The 13,455-nt window shown below is 37.5% G+C and overlaps 1 protein-coding gene across 12 annotated transcripts in view; it reads left to right on the forward strand.

Moving 5' to 3' along the window:
• JAK2 (Janus kinase 2) overlaps positions 1–13,455 on the forward strand; it is a 90,756-nt gene that overhangs the window by 27,204 nt on the left and 50,097 nt on the right. For 4 of the 12 annotated variants that reach the window (XM_084504006.1, XM_084504011.1, XM_084504009.1 and 1 more), the window contains exon 2: positions 12,761–12,905. The gene's annotated coding sequence lies outside the window, so the exon portion shown is untranslated. Of the gene's footprint in view, positions 1–813; positions 1,330–3,727; positions 4,027–5,733; positions 6,137–6,470; positions 6,988–12,760; positions 12,906–13,455 lie in introns of those variants that run through there. The other 8 variants (XM_084504001.1, XM_084504004.1, XM_084504008.1 and 5 more) reach the window with 7 other exon arrangements.

Here is a 13,455-nt window from a genome sequence, read left to right on the forward strand (position 1 = left end):
GGGAGAGGAGGAAGGATGGGGGGAGCAGAAAAAACACTGTCTTCTGAGACCTATGGGCTCAGACTTGGCATGCTGATCTTTGCTTAGAGATAGGCATTCTCTGTCTTTATCTGGGGAAGATTTTGCATTTTGCTGTAATAGCTGGTTTCTGTTACATGTCATCCCATCCTCTTTGCTCTCATCTCTCCTTTTTGCCCAGGGATTTGCTTGTTGTTGCTCATTCTTTTTCTTCTTTCTGGCAGTGAGCAGACACAATGCCTGCTGAGGTCTTTGTGTGTGACTCAGCTGCTGTGCATGCATAGCTAACAGGAGATATTCTGAGAGATGGATAATTTGGCTTTAGAAAGATTCTGCATCAGGTGAGATGGAAGCATCTGCCAGAGGATGAGTCCTTACATTACAGTGTCTTGCTGTCAACAAAAGCATGTGGCTGATAAAACAAAGCGTGGAAGAGGACTATTGTGCACTGACACTTGTTTTGTTACTTTGCTTCTAGAGTGGTCACTAGCAAACCTTATGGTTTATGAGAGTCTTCAAACTACCTTAACTCCTTTTCTCAAAAAGAAACTGATATACCCCCCTACTGAGTTCTGACTGTCTGTCTGAAGTGACTGTCATGATCTGTCCCACTGTGTACTGCCCTTACATGTGGTCATGGTGACGTATGCTGCTTATGCCAGTAGGTTGATGAGGTCAAGTGTTAAGTGGTGATACTGTCTATGAACAGTTTGAGGGAAGCAGATACAGCATCTGGTAAAGGAGATAAACTTTCACTTCATTTAGAACCCATCAGTCCTGAATGGGAATGGAAAAATAACAAGAGCCCAATTCTGTGACCTTGCTTAATTTAATGCTATTTAATGCAGAGTTAAGCCTACATAGTTAGGGCGTTTAGGCTGAATCAGTACCACAGAAACACTAAGAATCCTGTTCCTGCTGAAGGCATGAAGAATGTTTTGGTCATCTGTTACGTAATGAACAATACACCCGCAGCCCCTTGGTAGAGATATTCACAGTAGTGTCGCTTTTCTTACATAATTCTCTTTTTACTGAACTCTGAAGAGTAATAGAGAACAAGATTCTGCAAACTGTTTTCAAGATTTATCTTGTTATATTCCTTGCTTTGAGATATTAAACGTCTATCTACGTCTTTCCCTCTTAATGCTTTTTCTTTGGTACAGTTTAGCTCATTTTTTTTTCTTACACATGCCCTTTCTGTTGAACTTTGTGCATTCAGGAAGGATTATTTTTCTTTCCCCTGACTGAGGTTTCTTCTATATACTAAGACTGAAAAATGAAACTGAGACCTTGTGTATGGAGAGACTTATGGTAAGAGCTGAATTTTAAAATGGATTTTCTCTAGCAATGTTTAAACAGTTTGGAGATTTCAACAGCACTTCCTTTGTGGTGTTACTTAATTTTTCAACTATTCATCTTCCTTGAACGGAATTATGAGGTAGTTTTTTCTTTACAATAGAAATTCATTTTATTGTCTATATTGTGAGACAAAGAGTTGTCTTTATATCTGATTTACTACCAGTGTCTCACAGTGTGAAATTAGATAAATAATTCAGACTCCTTATATTTCTGCTTTCAGTACACTGGTACTGAAGTGCAATGCAGACTAGAAGTATGAAAATAACTATACATCATTACACACTTGTGCAAATTGGAGGTAATCTTTAACAGTATTCTAGGCAATCTGATGGAGCTGAGGCCGTTGGTGACAGAATTGTGTTCTCTCATTACAATAGTGCTGTATTGTGATGTTTTGTTTTTAAATTTGATACCAAATACGTGCTATCACTGACCTTAAAAAATAAGGCATAGTCTGGCTTCTCCTGATTTGTGCTTTTTTTTGGTACATTTTTCATTTGTCTGTGTACCGGGCAGAAGGATGTAATTCCTCTGTGACCTTCTTATTTGCTTTAACAAAATGAAACTCAATTCAGTTATTATTTGATGAATTGGCAGATGGATATCTTGATGTTTGGTTTGGAACTAGGTGTGGGTGGAATGTTTCTTGCATGTACTGGCGGTCAAAGTCCTTGCTATGTGCCAATTAAGAAATGAAAAAATCTATTTAAAAAATCATTTACTGGTAGGTGACCAGATGTGGCAAACACTTAGGGTAGGAAGGGGTATCAGGATATCCATTTATAGCAACTGAAATGCCTTGTCAGAAGTGGTCCATTCAGATGATTTTAATTCTTGCTTAGGATATCAGATGGACTGAGCTTGCTGACAAAATCTAATTACTATTAGTGTTTATACTAATGTAAATATATTATAAATATACACATTCTAACAGTATTTATAGCTATTCTTGGTTTGTTGCATATGTATGGTAGATCTTCAGGAGCCCAAAATATTCATAAAGATTAGATACTGTGGTCATTTGTAAAACTCCCAGTTGACTTCAGGGGGTGTCAGCAATTTGCCTTATATCTGCAAACATGTACACAAAAATGTCTTAATGACTAGTTCATCTGGGAATGTGTCTTACTCTGTTCAGTTTCCAAGTTTAAAACAAGCAAACAAACAAAAACAAAACAACAACAACAAAAAAAACCTTGGCTGTAATGTATGGTCTTGGTTTTTAGATTTAGAATCCAGTTTCTAATTAAATCTAACTAAAAGTAAGTGTACTCAACGAAATAAATCAAAAAGGCTTCAGTGCCTTTGACAGGCATTTTCGGGAGGGCTAGCTGAGTTTATCATTGCATCATGGCCATAGCTTGTTGTAATCTCTTCAATAGCTATGTATTAATACTTAGTCTTCTGTTTTGCCTTGGGATGTGGTTCTTGAAGTCCATGAAGGTCTACTCATTTGTAGCAGCTCCTTCGTAACCCTTGCAGCAAAATCTGCAATTGTAGCTTGTCAGAACTGAGTTAAAGCTGCAAAAAAGTGTTGTATATTATGCTGAAAAGTTCTATAGAAAACTGAAGTGGTTCATGATTTTGAGACTGATCTAGGAAAAAGTCCTCCTCATTCTGTTATCTAGAGAATATAGTACCCTAACATTTGAGCAGATCACATTAGGTAGATCTGGATATTCCATCCACTGTAGAGTGGCAGTTGGTGGGAAAATAACAGCTTCAGGCAAGGATAAAACAACATGATTTCTAACTGGGAGTGGAATTTATCAGGAAGAACTGATGTGTCTTGGAAGGCATTGCAGAGTGGTTACATCCACACAATTTTCATTAGAGTAGTGGGAACTCGTCTGAAATTGAAAGGTAGGTGGAAGCCGCAAAGTTAATGGCTCAGAGGCAAAGCCTTTGGTGGAATTTGGCTTATATAATGAGAGACTTGATTATTTTTTTCTGATTTTCTGTCATCAGAGAGACTTTTAAGAATAGCTGAATTCTTAGAAGTTCAGTGGAAATTTTAAAATGTAATTTGGTATAAACAATTAAACAATTTATCAGTTTAAAAATACAGTCATGCTATAAATATTTCATCTTTATTTTACGATGCCTTCTTGTAAAGGAACTGATAGTATCACAATCTCTAGTGACACATTTTGAAATCCAGAAAAGAGCACCCTATCTTCTTATCTGATCTTCTGTGTATCATAGACCAGTTACATTTTGGATTTCCTTCTGAGTGCAGCCCAGTACTTTGAGTTTATCTGAAGCCTATTTTGTAACAGTGTATCTATTTGAGATATTTTAAAATCAAGAACTACAGAACCTACTGGTTTCTTGACTGTTTGTTCCAGTATTTTGATATTCTTATTTCTGAGAGAACAAAAAATTGTATTTCAGATAGGCATTCATAAGGCTTTAATCTTCAGCCACTGTATTTTCTATTTGACTCATTACTTGCTTTTCCATTATGTTTTTTTTTTCTTGAATTTATTTCAGGTAGCCTGATGGAGCTTTTTGAATTATTGGGGCAGAGTTCTCATGCTCATGCTTTGTGCAATTTCCTTAATGTTTCTTAATGTTTTTATCAGAATTTAACATCAAGAATCATGGAAAAAAGCGTCAATCACCTTAGAAATTGGGAAAATATGCAAGGTGGATATAGCAAGCTCTTTATAAATGTATCTTATTTCCAAATAATTTCTTTTTACTTAAAGCAAACAAATTGGAATAATCTTATTCAAAACAGCTCTGTAAATACTAGATGAATATGATGAGCATTTGTTTCTTCTCCAGTGCAAAAGGAAAAGTCAGATGTTTTTTTAATTTACAAGAGAACACAGGGTATTTTAAATGTTGCAATGGGAAAATATGGTTGCCTTAATTAGACTTCTATTTTTGCCCTTCATTTTAAACAAGTTGATCGTTTTCATCAGAGTTTTGCAGTCTACACTAATGGTGTATTTTATGACGAACCTTTATTTACTTTCAGAGTCCTGCTGTGTTTTTTTTTTTTTGCTTCCATTTTTTTTCTGACAATCTGTGTTTGTAGAGATAACGTGATCTTGGCAAAGCATGTAGTGCTGTATCTTTGCAGAAGCTGGCTGGTATTTCAGATAGGGAACAAGTGGAGAGGTCTCAGACCATTGGTGATTAAAGAAGCATTAAGTAAACTATCATGCCAGTACATTTTCCTGAATTATAAAGATAAAATGTCAACATTGCTATCATAAACTGTTCAACAACATAAACCATTAAAATATGTTTTTTTTTTTTAAAAAAGAACATATTCTTTTTTTTAACATATTATAATGCTTATATATAACATTTTCTGTTATTTTCTTATAGATGTGGTAATTGAACTCTAAATCACTATTTCTTAGGCTTTCGAATCCGTTTACATGGATTTGGGTTTTGGAGTATTAGTATTAAACTTCCATTTACAGAGATCACTTTTTTTTCAGCTGTTCCTTTGTCATTGTCTCACAAGATTGCAGCCTGGATGTCTTAGAGGGTCTTTGTCTTTAATTGCGTCTCCTTAGGTAACCAAGCCCTGATTCCATAAGGACTTGAATATGTGATCTGCTTTGTGCACAGTGCACATTTTTAGCCATATTGCATCTGTTGAGGGTCTAAGTTGGGGGACAAGGAGGAAAGTGTTCTGTGTTTTTCGTTTGTTTGTTTTTGTGGGCAGGTTTCTAATTAGGTGGTTCAGTGCTAATTGTTAGTCTTCACTAGGTTTTCAGTTGGCATTGCAATACCAAAGAAATCTTAAATCCGAATGTACAGCAACTTATCTAGATTGAATTTACTTTGTAGAAAATCTAAATTCATACAATGCAAAATTAAACACTTGTAAATAAAAATAGTGTTTCTAGTTAGTTTAGCTGGTATGTCATTGTAAATCATTTTATTTTGTCTAAAAATTTTAAGGACTTTTTAAAAGTCCTTAAAAAAACACTTAGGAGGGAATTCATGCGTGAAATTTGCAACAGGTCTGGTCTATTCATGTATGATTTCTTAACTGAGGCAATTAAAGGAAGCTGAAAAAGCAGGGTAGGCTGAAGATGAAGGTGCGAATCTATTGCTCTTGGCTGTTCTGTGGAGATTGCTGATTCACTCTGACTTAAATGTTATCCTGTTTACATTCTGACAGTTATTCCTGCAAAGGGCTAATTTGGTGAAGCACATGTTTTCAGGTTCTCTTCAGCTGTTGTAAAAGTAAGGGGTAACTTCATTCACCCAGATGTTTTCATATTTTTGACAATGCCATCTCAGATTTACTAGTCTTTCCCTCCCCCCATTTTTCACTGAAAAATATTAGAGAAGACAAGGTCAGGCATGTTTATCAGGCAGCAGCATATTATGCAATGTTCTTGTCCAAGACCACTTTTCCCTCTGCTTTTGTCCAGTTACGAAAACGGGAAGAAGAAAGAAACCGTAGAACACACAGACATGGGAGCAGCAGGAGGGAATGTTTTGTAAACACAATTTTGTGAAGAATGTGTTTGATCTCATTTTCTCTTTTTGTAGGCAGAAAAGGTGGCTGGGATTGTGTTGATATTCTCCATGATACTTTACCCCATATGGTAAAGTGTAAAAGTATACTTCTAGTGTCTAGAGGTAGAGGTTCAGAAGTGTGCCAGAGGAGTAGTCTCAGTTATGATACCCTGGTCGTTGAACCTGGAGCCAGCAATTCATCTCGGACAGTATAACAGAGGCATAGCGATACAGTTCTGTGATACAGCTTCTCACTACGCTTAAGGTGACTGCAAACCTCTGTAATCCATCTTTGAGGTCTGATTAACACTTTTTCTTAGACTATTCTGATGCTTGGCCAGAATCAAGATCTTTCTGTACTTTATTCATTTTTTCCCATTTTTTTTAACAGTACTAGATTTGTTGGAAGAGAATAAACAGCTAAAGAAAATTAAGTGGCTTAACTCATGGGAGAGAAGGAAGGTCTTTAAGCTTTGTTTTGACACTTTACATCTTTACTTTTTGTTTCATCCTTTTTCTGCATGCTTCCTACTTGACTGTAAGAGTCTAGCAGTGCTTCTACCCACCACCCCGCATAGTCTTCTGCTCCTCCTTCACAGGAAGAAGTTCTAGCTCCTCAACCCTCATGAATTTCTGCACACCATGTAAACACATATGACAGTTACTTCAGAAGCAGTAGTTTTACTAACCTCTGAGGAGGGAAGTTGCCAAACTGGGGAAGTGAGATAAGAAGACAAGAAAAGGGAGATGACAGAATTCAGAAGGAAAGGCCCAAAGACTTCAACTTTTTAAAATCCAGGTCTTGGGAAAAGCCTTCTGAACCGCAAGCTGGGCAATTTATCCTGATCATCATCAATGGTATCTGGAAAGAGTTAATGACTAGTTTTCCTCACAGAAATGTTTGTCATGAGAAACACTTTATCTTCAGTGAAGGAAGAGGACGTTGTGCTTTCTGTCAGGATGTAACTCTGATTGATGAAGCTGTTGTGCTGTGCTATGCCTAGAAGATACCTTTTTTTGTAAACCTGGAGCTCCAGAGCACTCCCGTAGCAGGAGGAGTTAAAGAACATCATCTAGTTTCTGTCGCTCTTCAGAAATACCAAACTACAGCAAGTGGTGGGTCTTGGCTGTTTTGTTTCTTCCGTGGTTAAGCTGTTGAGAGCAGGCATTTCCTTACCTGAGAAATCCCTGCCTGCCACAGGACAGGGACGGGTGTTTGGAGGCTGAGAGAAGAGTGACAGTTTTGAGACCTTTTCCTTCGTGGTATGGCCAGTGTTGTCTGACTGCAGCATGAAATGTGCATGGCTTCTGATAGCGTAGTGCTGCTTTCTTGGTTCTTGACAGCATCTGCTGAACTGGCATCTGTTCTGTAACTGTTGATGCTATTCTTTGGCAGCGTGGTGCTGTAGCAACAACTGTTAGTTCGTGTTTTGACAAAATTCTTCTTCAGTTGTGACACTGGCAGTTGCATTTTGGAGAAGGTTAACTTGCCTTCTTCAAAAGTGTCTTCCAGCATCGCCTCCTCACTGCCTGGTGTGGCCATACCAGGAACCCTGCAGTGTTTGAGAAATCCACGCAGTTTGACAGATGACTTTGCTGCTGCTGTTGTTGTACTTTTTGCTTTTGTTTGCACTTTCAGTGTTTATTTTAACCTGTGAATATAGCTATAACTGTCATCTGTGTGCTCCAGAGCTGGTTGATGGGTTTTTCCCCCTAAACAGTGTTTTTGACAATAACGCCTTTTAATAGAAAAATACTTCTTTCTGTTTCAGTGGTGAGTCAGAGTATTTTTTTCCCACTTTGAAATTTTTTTTTTTTTTTTTTTTTTTACCTTTATTACTTCCTAATTTCTTGGTAATTCATTAGTATGTGTTTTTACGCAGAAGCTGGTACTTTGACTGTTTGATGTAGGAAAGTGGTTCAACACTTTGTAACCAAAAGCCACCAGGCAGAATGAGACTACCAACTAGCAACCTTCAAAAATACTTTCTACCTTGAGTTAAGTTGTTCCAGGTACACAGGAACATTGGCAATTCCTTTCTTATATATATCTTTTGGAAATAAATTGAAGAATCTATTAAGGAAGCTCTGTACTCTCCTAATTAACCCTTATATTCATGATCTATTAAATAGAGTTCAGTTTTCAGTATAGCTCATGGAACATAAAGTCTTGCACAATGTGGCATAGTTGTGGAAATACCACTTCAGTCTCCAGGTCTGGTAGGCTATGTTTGCAAGAAAAAAAAACCATCACACAATGAGGGCGTTCTGGAAATCTTTTTTTCCTCCACTTCAGTTGCAAGCACATACGTACAGACTGACCTGCTCTATTCTGTCCTAGTTCATGCTGTTGTCAGCTCTTATTGCATCACTTTATAAGAATTTGAGAGAGATGTGTAAGGGAATCATGTGAAATTGATGACATTTTTCACATACCTCATGTGAAAGGTCTGTCTGACCTATTGTGGTTACTGCTCCCACATCTGCTTTGCATGTAAAGCTGTGCAGATAATGGTGACTCTGAATGGACTAAAGATCCTCAGATGCCACTGTCTCAGGAGACAATCTTTGCCAAAACAGTTGGGCAACCATTTGAATTGCTTGGAAATTTTCTGATGAAATAGTCTTTTGCTGAAATTTATCAGCATGGTGAAACTGAAATGTTTTGCAGATACAGACCAACTTTTGCCAGGGTTCTGATGGAACCTAAGCAGAGCTGTTGCCTTTGATTTGATCACTTTTCTGGCAACCCACCTCCTTGGCAGGTTACTGTGATGCCCAGGCTTCTGGGATGTGTTTTTCATTCTGCTATTCATACAGCACCTGTAGGTAGGTTTTATTTATATGAAAACCTAGAGCAAGGGCTTCATTATGTTGTGAAGAACTTAAAAATCCCAGGTTTTATTTCTAATCAGAAGAAAAAGATTAAAATCATCATGCTAGCAGCTTCTGTCTGGCTAGTCCCTGTGTCGTAGAGGCAGATCAGGCCAGGATCATTATTCTTTCCTTGTGCAAAAGTTCATGGACTCTTGCTGAATTGCTGATACAGGCAGTGGTTTGCCAAATGAAAACTGTAAGCAAATGTTATCTTTGCTTCGCTGGGTTTTATAGCATATGTTTTGTTATTGGTATGTTAGAGATGTCATCTTCCCTCTGTATCTGCTTGTTACCAAACGCATTCAGATTCTGATGTATCAAAAATATTTGTGTGATATTAACATACAGCTGATGAAACAGGAAAAAATCCTTTGGAATTGCTTAACTTTTTGCAGTGATTTCTTCTATGAGCAGTTGTTTTCTTTGTGGTAGTGGCTTTACCCTGTAGTGGCTTTAGATCCCCCAAATAAGTAAAGCATATGAGAAAAAGGCGATGATAACTGAAGACGGTCTTTCCCTACAGAATGTTGTTAAATATGTTTTAAGGTAACATTTTATATTTTTGTAAGAGCTATTTTAAAAGTTGCAACACCATTCCTTGGAAAGGAAAGCAGAGTTTTCTTACTCTAGAATATTATACAATTAAAGCAGTAATTAATTTTCTGTGGAAACATAGCATTTGTTGTCTAAGCAATGGTAGAAGTTCTCAGATTTTCTAGGTTGCTGAAGTATTTTTGAAGGTATTGCTGAATACTGTGAGTTTGATAAAGTTAGTGAGAAGATTTTTTTTAACTTTTTTTTTTTTTCCATGAACACATGTAGTGGAAAGATAGGAATCTGTTGCTGTGATTTTTTTGTGAAATACTAGCTGATGTATGACCATGTTCTGACAGAAGAAAAACTTAAGAATCTTTTGTCAGGCCTTTAAGGACTAATGGAACTTGTGCACATAGTGACAGTTTGAAGATACATTTCAATACCAGTTAAACAATGGTCCTTGAATTTAGTATACTTTTCTGACCACTGTCTGCCTACCCCACTCCCCAAAAAACCTTCAAGAAAGCAAATCACACCAGACGTGCAAGGACTGCTGCATACTGTGTGTTGTATGCACAAGATGAATACTGCTGTTATTGTTTTTAAGATGTTAAAATTTTCATAGTGTAACAGGCCACGCTGGACACATGCCATGAGAAGGTCTACTTGTGTGCACCATTTGTTTTTATGTTCAAACTCAACTGTAAAGATACTCTGAATATAAATATTAACTATAATTTTTATGTGTAAACCAAACAAGCCGAACAAAGCAATCAGATTTTGGAAACCGACTTTTTGTCTTACTCCAATCTTATTTTCAAAGGTAGAATTTATTTTATATCTTGTAATAAGATCCGCAATACTGATTAGAACTTACTAATGATGTTCTCCCATTAATATATATTAGTATATACTAATAGTATTAGTATGTATTGGTATATACTAATGGGAGATCTGTTACATTTTTTTTGTGACTCTTACCATTACTTGGGAGGGCATTAGTGACTAATGTTTATAGAGTTCTTTCAAATTTCTTGAAAGAAGGATGTGTGTATAAGCAGGTGGAAAGTGTGTTGTTTTTTTTTTGTTTGTTTGTTTGTTTGTTTTTTTGTATTTTAAAGTTTGCACAGGATGTCCTGCTCTACTAGCAATAAACATCTTGAGTTGTTGGGAGGCAACCTATGTCTTGAAGGCCTTAGAAATGTAGTATAATAGAAAATGCTATTATAATCTGTCTCCTTAGTTGCTTGTAAATTGAGTATTCAAGGAGCACAGTGGCACAGGTACAATAAACACTAATTGCGTTCATGGGAGTTCTGAAAGCCTGCTGAGAAGTGACCTCTCAGGCTGTAAGGTTTCTACTGCATATTAAATTCTGTACTGTATTCTTGGCAAGTACTGACAACTGGAAGATGATGGACGAATGTGTTTTGATAGTTTCATTAGATTCTGAAATTTGTTCTGCATTAGGGCATTTAAGTCCTTGCAGCTGCCATAAATGTGGACTGGTATAAACTTAAACAAACTGGAAGAAAAGAGGAAATGAGAGAGGTAGATTGCTGGTGAGATGGTGCACTCTCAGGTTGGCGCGACCAGGAATGTAGGCAACATCCTTTGCAATTCTGCTGCTAAAAGAACAAGTTGTGTCAGACAAGAGTTACTGAGGCAGAAAGTGTGTAAACTGGGTAGTTTTATGAGGTCTTGATGCAGATCTTGTAAATAGGTATGTCTGCAGGCATGTGGGGAAGAAGGGATTGACTCTCATTCTTCTGAGCAAGAGTTCGAGATGTTACGATAAGCCACCATGAGCTTGTTCAGCTTTGACTCCCTAAATTTCAGTGCTTTTTGTCCAGAGCTGTGAGTTGTTCTTTCACAAGCAAGCAGTGATTTTTCTGTTTGTCATATGAAGTAGGAGAGACTTGATATTAGGCTCCTTTATTCAATTGTAGCATTTGAAATGCAAGCGGCAGTGTTACCAAGCTTGCTCAAATGCTGCAACCCTTGTTCTACTGGGCAATGCTGGCTAGAGAGTGGAAGTGGCTTGAGTTTTCAGCTCAACCTGGTTTGTTCCATCACCTCAATTGGCAGCTCTCTCATAGTTGATCACATTGTGCAACTGATCCGAAGTTTGTGGGAAAAGTTCACAGTTAACTACAGTCAGGTAAATCTTGATGTGGTGTTGCTCAGAGTCAAAAGCCAGGCTGGGAGAGATGGACGCAGAGCAGTTATGAACATGGAGCAGTACTTTTAAAACAGAAGCAGTTTAGAATACCCCTAGGTCTGAAGCCTGCTTGAGCAGGTAGTGGTCCTGTGCTTCATTGGAAGCTGGGGCTGTCAGATCAGCATGCAAGAAACACATGCTCAAAAGGTTAGTGAAAGACTGTGCCCAGTCCCCAGACAGCTTCCTCTGGAAAACTCACATTGACTCTACTGGACTTTGGATCAGATCTTAATTGGCTGACTAGACAGCATTTGAAGGAGCATCCCTGGAGGTACATACAAAATGTGCATCTGCCCAGACAAGGCATAACTGCTTATGCCTAAAGCCTGTACTGCAAGGAGAGAAACAGTAACCATTTCCAGAACAGTCTGACTTCGGTGGAGACAGAAGATGAGTTTACTGCTCGCTGAGATGGTTCCATTTCTCAGGGTGTTGATGATACTCGGGAGGCATAGCAAATGGTGCTGAGGAAATGATGTTCATTTCCTTCTCTTTGCTCCTGTCCAGGAAACTTCTGTCTGAAGTCACCAAATCTAAAACTGGAAGAGTTTTCATATTCTGCATTTCTGAATTCTATCCCCTTTGAACTTCCATTGTCATCCGTCTGCCTCCTTTGCCCCCCATTCAGTTTTTAAATCTGTTCTTGCTTCTCTATCTGGCCCTTTTCTATGTTTGTAGGATCTTATGTAGGTCTTATGACCACGGAAATATGCAGAGAGCAGCAGCAGATGTGCCCATGTCCTCCCTTCTTCAAGACACTTGGTGTTAGCTTCCACATGCATTTAAAGGAGAGGCTGTTGTCAGTTTTTAGCTAGAATTGTTTTCACTAAAGGGAGTATTACTACCTGATGTAAACATGCCATGTCATTTTCTTCTTACTTTTCATTTCTCTTCCTTATGTAATGTTGTTATCAGTTTTCTTCAACTGATGCTGTATTTACAGAAAGGGAAAAAACATGATTGCAACAACAACAACAACAACAAAAAAAAAAGAATTGTATTTTAAGTCAAGTGTCCATGTTGTATCGGAAGTTCTCGACGGGACTGAGGGGACTGAGGAGCAAGGTCTATCAGAACCAAAAATCTGTTTTTGAAAAGATATTGGTGAAGAAGACAGTAAGAATTCAGGCAAACGAGATAGGAGTGGATCACTGTCTGAAACATAACACTGGTGTGAATTCTGAAGTAATGACGTATTATGTATTGCTCACAGCCATTAACCTTTTTTTAATGTTAAGTATGTTTCTATTGCAGATACGTTATGTTCTACAACAGTTTGTGTGCCTGCTTTGTCTGACCACCTGTGGATACCGACAGCAAGTGGGTGACTTGTGATGTTCTCATTTAAAGGGTTTCATCACTCTTATGTTTCATACAGAGCTTTCTCAAGTGATAAAAGGTAATTAACAGTCAGGGGAGTCATCTGTAGTGAGAGTGCTCTGATTTTGAATCCTCGGAGGTGTATGTTTGAAATGGTATGGCTTCAGATAGTGGCCCTGGAGGTTTCCCTAGAAACCCACAAAACCAAAAAGACATAAACTGAAAGGGAGGAGGGCATTATTTTCAAGAGGAGAGTTTAAATTTAGAAAAATTAGTGGACTCCATAAGTGAAATTGTCTGTGAGAAGAAAAACAGTGATATTCTGAATTGAGCTGTGAATGCTGCATTAATTACATTTTTCCTGGTTGAAGTTAAAAGAACTATATGAATTAGTACAGGCCAGTGTGGCAGCTAAAATAAATGTTCACCTAAATGTTTAGGTGCATTTGAAGGTACAGAGAGAAATAGAGAATTGCATATAAACACATTGCATTGTATTGTAGATAATGGTGATTGTTGTTTGAGTAACATAAGGAATAATTAATCTACTCCTTTAAAAATTCAGATTTGTAATATTATCAAGATTAGAAATATAAATATTGGATCAATTTCATTGTTCCTCAGTTCCA

The sequence above is a fragment of the Aythya ferina genome, assembly GCF_964211825.1.
Source record: "Aythya ferina genome assembly, chromosome: Z".
In the NCBI taxonomy this organism is placed as follows: domain Eukaryota; kingdom Metazoa; phylum Chordata; class Aves; order Anseriformes; family Anatidae; genus Aythya; species Aythya ferina.